A 13,049-nucleotide genomic window follows, 5' to 3' on the forward strand; every position below is an offset into this window, starting at 1 on the left:
AGATTCAAGGAGTTTGAATCACAGTGATCTTCCAGGGTAACCCAGGGAGGGGAAGCCTGGGAGAGGCAATGGTGGGGGAAAGGGTTTACTTTCCTTGTGTTAAGATCCAGAGGGTCTGGGTCTTGGGGTTCCCTGGGCAAGGTCTTGGGGGGACCAGAATGTACCAGGCACTGTAATTCCTGGTTGGTGGCAGCGCTACAGGTCCTAAGCTGGTAATTAAGCTTAGAGGAATTCATGCTGGTACCCCATCTCTTGGACACTAAAGTTCAGAGTGGGGAATTGTACCATGACAGGGTGTTTTTTTACCTTATTGTTTTCTTTCTAAAGAAAGCCACGCCCCAGGATGGGGGTGAATTTTGACTCTATACAATGAGCAGATTTTTTGTAGAGCAGGTTAGCCTAAAACCTGCATTCAGTGCTACCAAGATTGTATATCTAGAGCAGGATTTTGACAAGCGGAAAAAAAGAGCAATAACTGTTACAAAAGTTACTGGAGACTTGGCAACTAATGTAATAAAGAATGGGAGAACCTGGGCTCAAATTGGGTAGCATTTGTGAAATAGTGGTACTTTCCCAAACTCTGTCCACAAGCCAATTTCCACCTGCTTGAGCTACCCAAGTGAGTTGCCACTCCTAGAGATTTCACAGATGTTGAAACTGTGATTGCTCATGATCTGCTGATTCCTCTTTGGTGAGGTGGGTTCTGCGGGGCTCAGCACCCCCTCCCCCTGGGCAACAAAGTGGAAGGTTGCTCATGTACAGTCTGCAGACCCCTCCTTGCTTTGGTCAGCAATGAAGCAGTTAACAATATTCACAGATAAATGATAATTACTGGACATCTGACTTAAGCCTCATTGAGGTGAATGGGACAGGTCACGCCTCTAAGACTGTGTCTTCCTAGTATAGAGAAGCATAGAATGAAATCCTGGCCTTGTTTTCATCGGGCAAAAAGGTGTTCTTACCTCATATTAGTTAACACATGGTAACTAAGATGAGGTAAAATTGCAGTGAAGATAAGGCAGTGCCAACACAAGCTAACACATCAAGATAAACCCTAGGCTTCCCCAAATCTTTACCTCAAACTGTTACTATGTGAAAATTACAAACTGGCCATTCACAAAATGGTAGCCTAATAAAAAGTACCAGGTCACGGGATGGCCTACCCAGCCCAATTCAAGACCTGGAGAGAATCATTGATCATCTTGTATTTAGGAGGTGTGGGAGAAATACATATGGTTTGGGGACTAAAGGATCCTGGAAATCAGATGGATGATTCTCAGCAAGTTCTCTAGCCTGACCTGCTCCTTGTAGTTCTTCACCAGACCCTTTCCAGAGACATAGCTCCTGGTCTCCCAAGAGTGCGTTCACAGCTCTGTTTAAGTAGTCATCTGTCTGAAAAACCACATTTGGGGTCAGTCATTATAATTAAATCTCCATCACAGGCAAGACTGAGCCCAGCTTGTCATAAAGAGCCAGGCAACCTGTCACACTCCCATAGTCTTTAATTCAATCTGCTAACTCATGTGAAACCTACAAACTGCCTTGTCTGCACTAGGATTTTATCTTGAGTTAGTTAACTCAGTTGAGAAAACACCTTTTATTCCTGAGTAAAGACAAGGCCTCAGGAGCTTAAGAGTTGATCCAGCATCCATTAATGTTAATAGGAATCTTTCCACTGACTTCAGTGAGCACTGGCTTAATCCCTGAGCAGGGAGTTATTCCCCTGTTTGCTGGCAATGAGGTAGGGGCACTTTTAACCAAGCTCCAGTGACAGAATGGCAAAAGGAAGAGTGATCAATAGATCAAAACCTAGTTGTATGTATAAAGGCTAAAACTTGCCCTTCCCACCACTGCAGAGGGCTCTCTAGCAGTGGAACTAGAGCAGTGCCACTGCATAGCATAGCAGTGGACAGGGAGCCCATGTGGAACCTTACATCCCCTGCAAGCCACACAATCCCTGTGTCAGGGTGGTCCCTCCAGTTATTGCACATGAAAGATATCTTTGGGGTATCTGGAGCTGGTCGAGCCACTTTCACACCAATCCACAGACCATTCTGCCACAAGCAACACAGGTGTTTACTCAAGCCCTGAAACAGAATAGCCATTGAAAAGCAGAGGTTCTGCCACTCTACAGCCCAGAGGGATGTTGCTGCCTTCCCCCTCTCAGCCCAAAGGGAACGCTTCAGCATATAGTGCAGATGTTCGGACTGTGCTCTGAGCTCAGGATTTGGGTCAAAAACAGGGCCTTAAAATCTTAGATGACAATATCAAAGTAGAATGTCAAATCAGTGCCAAAACCAATTGTTGTTTACTAACCATTAATAAACCAGCTGCCCTTGAAAAAGTATCTCATAACTGACTACAGCAATTAACATTTTGACATCAGGAACAGAATTTCCGCCAGAGGTGAAATTTGCATCCTATCTTCACTGCTGTCTCTCATGGCAGTCCTCTGCATTTTGAATTTAAAGTCATCACCCCTACTACAGAACTAAACTACAGAGCACCTCAGAAAGTGGGACCAATGTACAAAGGCACCACAGTGGTTTAAATAGCTCATTGTAGAGTAGATTTGGACCCGTCTGGGAGCTTCCAATCAGGAGACCTCTTTGCCAGTAACCGCCCCTCCCCTGGTGATTGGTCTCTCTGGATCAGCCATGAGATTTGTTTTGAATGCAACTGTTCTCTCTATCCCACAGCCTCTTTGCAGTCACTTCTGTCCCAACTGGAATGCCATGAAAGTGCAGCAGTTGGTCAGAGATTGCTTACATGCATCCTTCTTTGTCCATCTTCATGGTGACCAGGCCAACTTTCACCTTCGGTCAGGCCTCCCTTGTACCTGTGTTGCACAAATATATCTATCTACAGTTATAGATAGGCCTGATCACAAACTTTGGATCAGAATTAAATCTTTCCCAAAATCTGATGGCACTTAGTTAGATCTTAGTATTGTGTTTTGATCCCCTCTCTCTACAACATCCATGAAATCCACTCTAAACAGAGTGAGTGCTTTAATTATCATATGTAAAACTGTATGAACAAGAGTTTACTCTTATCGACTAATAATAAAATAATAACAATAATAAATAATAATTAGTAATTATATTGTTATCTCTACCTCCGTTTTCCCATCTGTGAAACTGGGATAATTATACTATCCTTTGTAAAGCACTTTAAGATCTATGGATGAATAGCACTACATTATCACTAAGAATGTATTGTTTACAGAGCACCTTTCATCAGAGGATCACAAAGAACTTTATGAAGCCTTTGATTAATTAAGCAAATAGATTAAATCTCACAACATCCCTGTGAAACTTTTTACAGATGACACTGAGAAATCAAGTGACTTGTCCCAAGATACACTGAATTAGTGTTACAGCTGGATTTAGAAACTTGCTCCCTTGATTTGCAGCTCTATGTTCGACTGGCAAGACCATATCACCCCAGTTACACGTTGTATTACTCTGGTGGACCATGCCAACTGTCTGCAGTACACTTCACTAACTAAAAGTCTGTCCAAACAACATTGTTTGATTTAGCAGGGTAGTGACCTTTGTATTACAGCAACAGAAGAGTCACTTCTTATAAATCATATCATCGGAGCTAAGGTCCAATGGAGTTTAACAAGGTTCATTAACATTTGACACATTACTTAGTTGCACAACAGTATCTCATGTTCTAAGCTGATTTCTTCTCAAAGGGACACTGTGCAACGTCTGCTCTGACACTAACATGCTCCTGAGAGAACCATATCTGGCCCTGTTCAGCTGAAGAAAGATTCACTGAGATGTGGAGCCATCAAAGGATGAAGGGATTGGGGAAGAGACCCCAGAGGATCTAATTTCTGATGCAACAAAGGGAATCTTGCAATGTTGTTACCCCTAAAATTTGATTTCCTTTCCAAAGCTTTTAAGGGTAGATCCTCAGATGTTTTAAGTCAGCATATCTCTAATGAAGTCCACAGAATTACACTGATTTACACCAGCTGAAAATGTGGCCCAGTTTTCTTTTTCTACACCAAGGAAACCAAGGTATAAATAGAGGGAGTGTGAATGGGTTCATATCACTCAGTCCTCACTGCCCTTTAACTTTTCCTGTCATAACTTTTCCTTAAATATGTTTTTTCCATAACTCCCCTGGTAGCCTTCTTCACGATTGCTTCCTTTTATAGCAAGCCCTAGGGAAACATTCGTGGTTACTTGTAACTTTATTAATTAATGCTTTACCCTGATAACAAATCACACAGTATATTTAACGGGTATATGTTACAGACTTCTAAAACACAGCCATCCCATGTGTTTGTGGGACCCTTCAGCTTAGTTAGGGCCTGTTAGTGATAGTGTGATAATGAAGTGTCATATTATCAAGATCTATACAGTATTTGCAAAAGCACGGAGCACAGAAGATGTATAAATTAAAAGTTGTAGGCTGTTAAGAACTTATGGCAGGACTGCAGGAGGTATGTGATTGGTTTCATTTTCTTGAAGCTTTCAAATATTTGGGAAATACTACCTTAAATAATTCAAAACTGTATTGAACAAAGCACTGGAAATGGTGCTATAGGGAACAAGCCTGCATTGCTAAAGGAACAGACTGGACTAGACAACATAAAAGGTCATTTTTATTTCTACTTTCTCTCATTGCACAAGTCAGGAGCTAAGTGATTCATGGTAACTGTTTCAGTGGAAATCCCCGAGTCACTGACCAAACATTTTTGAAGGATGTCCAGCTACAGACAAGGATTCAAAGATCCCGGGGTATCCGAAGTGTTATATTTTCAGTGATTGTAGTTCTCTTCAAAAGCAATGTCAAAACAAGAAAAACACCACTGATACAAGTTAATAGCAACACCAGAATGAACCAATACACCACACAGTACTAATTCTATTAGAATTTAGCAGGACACCTATAAGTAAAGAGAAGCAGTTTATGAACTTGTAACTCAGTAAGGCTAAATTTTCAAAGGCTTTGCACCATTACAGTGGGTTTTTGCATCCACATTTACAGGTGCAAGTAGAACTTGGGTTGCTGAGTATTTTCAGAGATGCAACAGAGGCACAAGTGAATTGCACCTGCCAGGAGCGATTTGGGTGAGTGGGGCTAGGAAAAATGTGCACACCATGGAATTTTCAACCAATCACACTGGGAGAAGCAGAATTTAGTCTAGTCTGTATACAGTGAGAAGCCCACACTTGCCTTATTAATCCCACCATGTTTTATGGGGCAGATGTAGGAAAACCAGAACCAACTGTCAACTGGTGACAGAGACAGCATGAAATCTGTAAACATTTTGAGTGACATTGGACATTGAGGTCCCTGAAGGACGAGAGATCAGGGAAGGTGAAGGAAGGGGCCCAAATGGCCCAGGCAAAACAGGAATCAAACTGTTCTCTGCTAACAGGACCCACTCAGGGGTGATGGGGAAGGCTTCTTGGATTTATCTGAGGAAGAAATCATCTGAAGGTACAAGTTTAACTCTGCAGTTCTCCTGCATTTCTCTGAGGTGTTGGCCAGGTTTTGAGAGTCAAACACAGAAGAGCCATACCTGTAGTAGTCAAAATCACCTCAGCTCTGATATTCCTTCATAACAGGGGTATTTCAGAGATCGAGTGGTGGCCATCACAGGACTAAACCAGTCTGCCATCTACACCTATATTAATCAGTTTCTTTATGCCATTCTCAAGAGGTTTAATTTATATTGATTTCCTCCCACCAGCATGGCAAGTCCTATAAAATGTGGCCACCTGTGATGAATGCTGTACTTGTGTGCCTCCTAAGGGTACCTTCAGTCACAGAAATCTCCTTCAGAGACAGAAAAAAGCTCTACTCTATTCATATGCAGATTACCTACCATGCTAATTACATCATCACAGAAAAAACTGACCTGGTACTCAGAAAAATGACACAACTCCTCCATTGGCAGATTCTCTGGACTAGCTGGGGACTTTGGGACTGGCTGGAGTGCTACAGTCTGCGTAAATACAGATAAGTTAGTTACGGTAGCCTTAGCAATCTTGGTAATGTGTTTACCACGTGCAAGACTGGTTGATATGCACATTTCCCTTTTGTTGGGGTCAGGGCCTACCGCTTGAAAATATGGATCATAACTCACACTGCAAAGCCCCCAGAAATAAATTATAATGCAGCTCTTCCTGACATCATTCTGTGACGTTGTGGGGGTTTCACCCAGACCAATAAGGGGTTGTGTCACTTCCTGCTCTGTAACCCTGGATGCCTTTGTGCTGTGCAGCTTTAGCTCAGAGCCCTGGCATCAGCAGCCTGCTTACAGACTCACCATAGCTTCCACCAGCCTGGTTACTCCTTGGAGGATGACACCAAAAGTCCTTCCAGTGTCAAGTGTCCCCAGAACTGTCTTCTCTGCCGTGCTCAGCCCTTCTCACTGTAGCAGTCACAAAACCTTATCAAGTGTGTTGCTCCTTTAAAGAGACAGTCCACGGCACCAGCCTGTTAGTTTGGCTGAAGATTTTACTCTTCAGTTTGAAACACTGCACTAAGACGGTTGTTTAATAAAATAAGATTACGCTTATTAACAAAGAACATATTTTTAAATGATGTCAGGTAGAATGAATTGGTTACAAACAAACATACATTACTTACTAAGACCAAAACCTCACTTAACAAACGAGAGTCTTGTTTAAAGTAGTTTTCTCACCCCCATTCTTCCAGCATGGTTGGCCAGTTTTTACTCAAGAGCCAACATATAGCTGAAAGTGTTTGGTTTCTTTGTCTTTTCAGATGAAGGATGCCAAAATGGCTTTTTCTCTGTTTATATTCTGAAAGTTTATTTTTGTTTTCAAGGCCAGGAAGCCCTCCCAGGGACTCAGCTTGCTGTGTCCCCCAGGGAGCTGGTACCACGTTAATTTTTGCAGTCTCCTCCCCGTGTCACAACAGGTAAGTGGCTATCTTCCCCACTCGCTAATTTGATCGCTTTGTTCACCTTTTATGTAAATGTGCTTCCATGATCTCTCCTTGCTCAATTCACACTGGAAACCAACATTCAAGCAGACAAAACCACATTCCTTTGTCTAGGGCCAGGCACATTTTAAGAACATATTTCCAGTACACATTTATAATTCTTTATATGTTAACCATGCCTACTTCACACAAGGCTACTAGTTTTCCAGTGATATACAAGACACCCATTAAATTAATATCATGACAACACTGTGTGAGGTGCAATGAGCTGGTCAGACCAGCTGAGACTCTCTGCTATATACCAGCGAGCCCTCTGGCATTGGTGTGTTCTTATGGTCACACATTCCTTGTAAATTGTCCTTTTTGGATCAGCTCTGATGTGTTTGTCCCTGTGAACAGACACAGGAGAGTCACAGTGCTGCAGTGTCAGAGTGTGTGCTGGGGTGGGGTTATTGTGACATGCTGCAGTATGACATGGAAGCCTATAGTGATATTCCTGGGAGGATATATTGTTGCCATAGCAACATGCTTGTTGCCTGCTCAGTATTTCTCTGATATCTGGACAACAGTGGCTGAAGGAATGGTGACCTCCTGAACAATATGCAGGTACATGCAATTGATATTGTGCCTCCACCTCCAACATGAATGAGCCACACTTCACTTCCCCTCCTGTGCATCCTATTTCACCATGCTTCTCCCACCTATGACTTGGAGCACTGTGCTGTCCCCTGTATGGACAATGGTGTTTATCTTTATCTAGTGATATTTTTGTTCCTCCATGGCTATTCTGTTTGTCTAGATGCTATCCTCTAAATCCTGGGAGGGAACCACATTTGAACCAGGTGCATGAGCACAGTGAATGCAAACTGAACACTTCAACATTATATCTGCAGATGAAACTTCCTTATGTGATCACTTCCACCCTCTGCAGTCCTTTTTGTGTTTCCTTTAGTCCTGCATCTGTATCTCTCCTGGGGGAGTGGGTCGTTTCCCCTCTTCTTGCCATGCACAGGAAAATAAATTCTTGAATTACTACATCTTAAGTTATCTGCAGCCCAGTAGATTGGTCTTCTGCAACCTGCTCTTGCAGCTTAGGGATTGATCTGTTCCCTCTTCCTTTCTGTGCTATATTTTCTGGAAATCAGATGGGTGAATGGACGTATAATAGATACAGACAATTGTGCAGTTCTGTCTCCACTTGCTTTTACTCCCATCCATTGTGCTCATAATTGTTGACTTTGAAACTTTTGTTCCTTTTTGCTTATTTAAATTGACAGGACATCAGTGTAGCTCTAGCTTATGGCCTCTGCATAAATGACTGTAACAGGAAGCTGGCACGTTTGAAAATTTAGCCCACAAGAAGCAAGCTGGTGGAAAGATTTTTGCAGTGACAACCACATGCGAATGAACAGCAGAATGAGACAATATCTAAAACCAAGATAACTTGTGAACAGGATATACTAAAGGTAATGGGAAATCTCAACAATCAATCACAAATTAGGGTCAAATTCAACCCTGCTATAACTGCACTGAAGCCAACAGAGTTTCACTGTAGAAGTAACAGCAGTTTTGAGGACACAAGTACAGGGCTGCTTTCTTGTACATGGCCAGACTGACCCCTTTCAAACAGAAACCCACAGGAGGCAATGAGACAGTCAGGAAAACTCTGGTGCCCTTAGTGTTTAAGAAAGGAAATAGGAAAGGGACAATTCTCAACTGTCACAGGAACTCAGTCACATTAGAATAGGTGACAAAGAAAAATTAGAGTGCCTAACTACTGATGAGACACCTCCCCAGAGAAAGTAGAGGGAATGTCTGCTAGAGCAGGGATTCTCAAATTGGGGGTCAGGACCCCTCAGGGGTCACAGTCGCAAGCTGTCAGCCTCCACCCCAAACCCTGCTTTGCCTCCAGCATTTTTAATGGTTTTTCATTTATAAGGGGGGAGAGGTCGCACTCAGACAGTTGGTATATGAAAGGGGTCACCAGTACAAAAGTTTGAGAACCACTGTGCTAGAGGATATATGCAGGATACAGTGATCAGAAACAAAAGAGAGGAGGACTTTATAGGAGAGATGCTGTCATTTGTTAAAACAGTCACCATGGAGTCACAAAGAGATCATGCCTTAAAATAGGATATAATCTTGTGAAGAAAAAACAAAATAAGCATAGCAGGGAAGCTATGGATATGATTACCCTAGAACAGGAAAAAGCTTTTGATACTGGAACACACAAAGCCTTATCCACAAAGCCAACAAGTACAGTAAAGGAGACAGACTACTTAGATGAATAAAGAATAAGTGTGGAATCCAAAGACAAAAGGATGCAGTGCAGGATTGCAAAACCTAAGAAAGAATTATGTGAGACTGGAAAGGATGAGGAAATGTGGGAGGGCCAATGGGGACAATCTTGAGTTAAGTTTGACGATGGGTAACATATCCCAAAGAAGGATATGTTGATTACCAACTCAGAAGGAGCTCTTTAAATCACAGCTGGAGCCCTGCCGCCGCTACCCTGGGGCTGCAGTGGGGCTTGCCAGCAATTTAAAAGATCCGGGGCTCCAGCTGCTGCAGGGAGCCCAGGGACCTTTAAATCACTGCTGGAGCCCCGCCACCACTACCTCGGGGCTGTGGCAGCGGGGCTCCACTGTCGATTTAAAGGGCCTGGTGCTCCCCACAGCAGCTGGAGCCTGGAGCTCTTTAAATCACCGCCGGTGCCCTGCTACTCCTACCCTGATATAACGGGGTTTCAGCTATAATGCAGTAGGGATTTTTGGCTCCCCACGACCACGTTATAGCAGGACAGACGTGTATTTAAATTTAAGGTCATACTTAAGTACCTCATGGGGCCGATGTGTGCAAAGGTGTGCAAGATTGGAGCCTAGAGCATGTGCATTTCTCATGACCAGATGCAGTAACATGAACTTATGAAGAACATCAGCATACTCTTCTGGAGCTAATCTTGATGATGTGATGTCAACTATGATCTGAGATAATTAGTTGTAGTACTTTGTAACCCCTATTTTGAAATGCTGTCATTTATACCAAATGGCATTGTGTTATTACTGCAATAATATTGTGTTATCTCTTTTTAAAAGCACAGGAGATAAACCCACTTAGAGAAAATAAAGACTAATAATAATTTAAAATTGCACAACTATAGTGTTGCAATTTAAAATGTTGCTAGTAGAGGTGAACCCCAGGAGCAGGACATAGGCTAATTTCCACTAGTTACATCAGCGTAAAAACTAGAGTGCCTTATCTCTATTAGGATTTTACATTGAGATAGCTTTCTTGATGTAAAGACGCACCTATTTTTGTAGTGAAGACATAATTTGCTGGCTTCGCGTCCTCTCTCACATACTCTTCAGTAACCCACAGGTCCCCTGACACACTCCAGCTCTGACACTCCTTGGCTGGTAATTGTCTCAGCTGTGCTTTGTTGAATGGGAACGTAATCTCTACTCCCTCACCATGCTCCCCATACAGTATCACCCATGCTCACAGCCATGGTCCCTGCTATGTATGCTACCCTGAGCCATTTCCCCTCACCTCCAGTTGATATTCCCCTCTCTGTTACTCAGCTAGCGATTGGCTAAACATTTAGCTCTGAGGAACCACAAGAAGTTAGTCTGAGTGAAAATAGCAGCAGCCAGCTGAAACTCCAGCAGAAGCAGAGCTAGTAATGTGCTCCTCACACTTCCTAAGCTCCCCAGAGCAGGGTTACAAAACATACTGGTAGGAATGCCTGAGTTCACATGAGTATTGTCTACATATCCGTTTCTTCCATTGCTCCCCCTGGTAGGGGAGCATTACAAGGCCCAAGAGTCTGAAACTTGAGTCAGTGTTTAGTAGGCAGGAAGCTATGGTGAGGCTGTAAGAAACACTCAGCTGGCTAACGATACAAGCTGGTTATCGTCCTTTCCCTTATCTATAGGTTAGTACCTCTTTAGATGAACTCTTACTGAGTTAGGGCTGGATATGTTTACATGTCAGGTATTTTCAGCCAAGCTCATACAGTGTAGTGATGGGTGTGATATAAGAACTTAGAAGTTGTTTTAATATTATTTCCTAATCAGTCTCATTTTAATAAGATGCACGTGGCCTTACATTATCTTGTTTGAGAAATTCACACAGCCTGTTGCACAAGTGATAACAAATCTTCAATCACTAAGTGACACTAAAGTAACAAAGGTGCAGACCCCCAGCCCTGAAATTTGTTGCTTGAAGGTGAAGATTTGCACTAAGAACCACATTGAGTTAAGTGAGGCTCCATCCAGACATAAGTCGCAGGATCTAAGCCTTACCTCTTGAGGTGTAGGAGGTAGACAAGGACTATGTCTTACTGTACGTTCATCTATCCTAGCACAATGGGTCCCTGATTTCAGTTGGGGCCACAAGCTGCTATTGTACTACAAATAATAATAATTAATGTGATCTAGAACCTAACCCTGCTCAGAAATGTCAGACCACACTGACAAAAGGCAACTGTCCTATAAGGTGTGTTTTGGCACCAGGAATATATGTGTTACATGGGGAATGCCTCATCACTGTGGATGAGAATCAAGATACAGGAGCTTAAGAACTGTAATGCAAGAAGAGATTTAGCAAGCTAATAAGCAGCCAAAGTGCTTGGTGTAGGTTACAGAAAAAAGGCAGAATAGAGACACTGCGCTGAGATGAAGGCACCCCACTCTGGCTGGGCCAGGAAAGGATTAAAAGAACCTTAGAAGAAAGGGAGAGAACCAGCTCCCCTACAAAAACAGCCTATGGGTGCTGTCTGGGATCCTCTGCTTAGTATCCCCCTCTGGCTACCTTAGGGTGACCAGATGTCCCATTTTTAAAGGGACAGTCCTGTTTTTTCTTATATAGGCACCTCTGACCCCTCCCCCCATCCCATTTTTTCACAGTTGCTACCTAGCAACCCTACTTATAGTCCTGTGACCCTCATGCCTGTCCCTATTTTATCATTAGTTGTCCGCTGGAATTGCTTGGACTTTGGATCCAGTAGTGCCTCCCCTTAGGCTGGGGTGGGAGGAACTTTTAGCTGTGGATGGGCTTGTACCCACCCATCCCTGGATTCCCAATAGGTACAGAAATGGCGCTGTCTGGGGTTCTCTGCTTGGTGTCCCCTTCTGGTTCCCTGCTTTTGAGTCTGTAACCCTCACACCCATTCTTGCATTGTCATTTGTTGTCGCCTGATTTTATTTGAACCCTAGGCCTAGTGGTGCCTCCCCTTAGACTGGAAGACAGACCTGCCGATGCAGGACAGCTGGGTACCCTTAGCGACCAGGCCCAAGAGCTGACCACAGGGAAATGTGAACTGATCATGGGATGTGAGTAGCACAGACACCTAAGCAGAGGTGAAAGTAACTCAAGGGACTTACCAGTACACAGGGCCGGGGTCCTCAGCATGGGGCGGGGGAGCTTCAGCCCAAAGAGGCCAGGCCATTAAATCCCTGGGACCTTTAAATCCCAATTTAAATGGCCCAGGGCTCTGGATGCAATAGCAGCAGCTGGGAACCCCAGGTCCTTTAAATTGTGGCTAGAGGCCTGGGGTTCCCAGCCACCACCCTGGAGCTCCAGCAGCAGGGCTCTCGCAGCGATTTAAAGGGCCCGAGACTCCAGCTGCAGCAGTGGCGGCTGGGAGCCCCGGCCCTTTAAATCACCACTGGAGTCCCGGGGCTCCCAGCCACTACCCCAGGGCTCCAGCAGCGGGGCTCTGGCGGTGATTTAAAGGGTCAGGGGCTCAGGCTGCTGCCCGGAGACCAGGGCCCTTTTAAATTGCCGGCCTGGGGAAGCTACCCCGTGCCGGTATGGTCGGCTGTGTACCGGCTCTTGCCCATACGCCACAGCAGCTTAAAGTACGAACCCCGGTTTGGTGGGAACACTTGAAGCTAGCGCCTATACACAGATCACTTCAAAACGGCCTCCCTTCGCCTTCTGTTGCCGCCGATGCCGCACGACAAAGCAAATACTGGCTTGACCCTAGGGAAGGCAGCGGCCGCAGGCTTCTCGCCCCACCCCAATCGATCCCCGCATAGCGAGCACGCCGGGCCCGGGCACCCGGCAGCAGCGACCGCGGCCAGGCCGGACCAAGAGCGCGCTCCCCA

General features: G+C 44.3%; 1 long non-coding RNA gene across 1 annotated transcript; it reads right to left on the reverse strand.

Moving 5' to 3' along the window:
• Nucleotides 1-4,602: 4,602 nt before the first annotated feature.
• On the reverse strand, nucleotides 4,603-12,986 carry LOC116835070 (uncharacterized). Its single transcript, XR_012656207.1, has 3 exons — nucleotides 12,809-12,986; nucleotides 5,888-5,974; nucleotides 4,603-4,797 (listed from the first exon to the last, which is right to left on the reverse strand). It is a non-coding gene; the product is annotated as an uncharacterized LOC116835070 (long non-coding RNA).
• Nucleotides 12,987-13,049: the final 63 nt, after the last annotated feature.

This window comes from Chelonoidis abingdonii, chromosome 6 (genome assembly GCF_003597395.2).
Source record: "Chelonoidis abingdonii isolate Lonesome George chromosome 6, CheloAbing_2.0, whole genome shotgun sequence".
Classification (NCBI taxonomy): Eukaryota; Metazoa; Chordata; order Testudines; family Testudinidae; genus Chelonoidis; species Chelonoidis abingdonii.